At 34.7% G+C, this 940-nt stretch overlaps 1 non-coding gene across 1 annotated transcript; it reads right to left on the bottom strand.

Moving 5' to 3' along the window:
- Window positions 1-496: 496 nt before the first annotated feature.
- On the bottom strand, window positions 497-602 carry LOC122007437. Its single transcript, XR_006118934.1, has one exon. It is a non-coding gene; the product is annotated as a small nucleolar RNA R71 (small nucleolar RNA).
- Between the last annotated feature and the right edge of the window lie 338 nt (window positions 603-940).

The raw sequence follows: 940 nt of genomic DNA, 5'->3' as shown, positions 1-940 counted from the left end.
TCATTATGCACTTTCTTTCTTGCAATTTAAATTCTGCATTTGCTTTTTTGCTTTTCATATTGCATTTTATTTCTTGTTTTTGATTCTTGATAATTTTCTTTTTCTTCTTGAATATCCATGAGCACTAACATGTCAAGCAGGACCATGAGAAATTTTTCTACACCCTTTTCTGCAAGATTTTTATCTCCCATTGTGCAACCTCAAATTGAAGTAGAAAGTTTCCAACTAGACCCAGAGATAATTTTCATGATACAAGGTCACAAATTTGGAGGAGAAGTATCAGAAAGTCCTTATCTGCATCTTGAAACATTTTTAGAGATTTGTGATTTGGTGAAATGTGAAGGAGTATCAGCAAATGCAGTTCGATTGATGGTATTTCCTTTCAGTATCAAGGATAAAGCAAGGACTTGGCTATATTCTCTCTATCCTCAAAGCATCACAAGTTGGGAACAATTGGAGAAGCAATTTCATTTTTTCCCTCCAAGTAGAACGGTGTATATGAGGAATTGCATAACAAATTTTTCTCAAGCATATGGAGAATCATTATTTGAAGCATGGGATAGATTCAAGAGTCTTCAAAGACAGTGCCCTCATCATGGTTTTGAAAAATGGTTGATTTTGCACATATTCTATGGGGGAATTTCTTTCTCAGACAAGACTTTATTGGATTCATCAGCTGGAGGTTCTTTTATGGACAAAAGTGTAGATGAAGCTTATTCGTTAATTGATCAAGTGACATTGAACCTCCATGAATGGTCGAACAAAAGTTGGATGGAATTTCCCTCAGATATTCAAAAAGTGCAAGCTATAAATGTAAGAGAGCCTGTCAAACAAAATGGAATTCAACAACCTAAAAATGTTGAAATTCACAAGTCACAGAGTGAGGAGTTCAAACATTTGGGGGCAAAGCTTGATAGTATTGTTTCAAAATGGTTTAAAG

The sequence above is a fragment of the Zingiber officinale genome, chromosome 7B (genome assembly GCF_018446385.1).
Source record: "Zingiber officinale cultivar Zhangliang chromosome 7B, Zo_v1.1, whole genome shotgun sequence".
NCBI classification, from domain to species: domain Eukaryota; kingdom Viridiplantae; phylum Streptophyta; class Magnoliopsida; order Zingiberales; family Zingiberaceae; genus Zingiber; species Zingiber officinale.
This window is presented reverse-complemented; position numbering and strand designations above follow the sequence as displayed.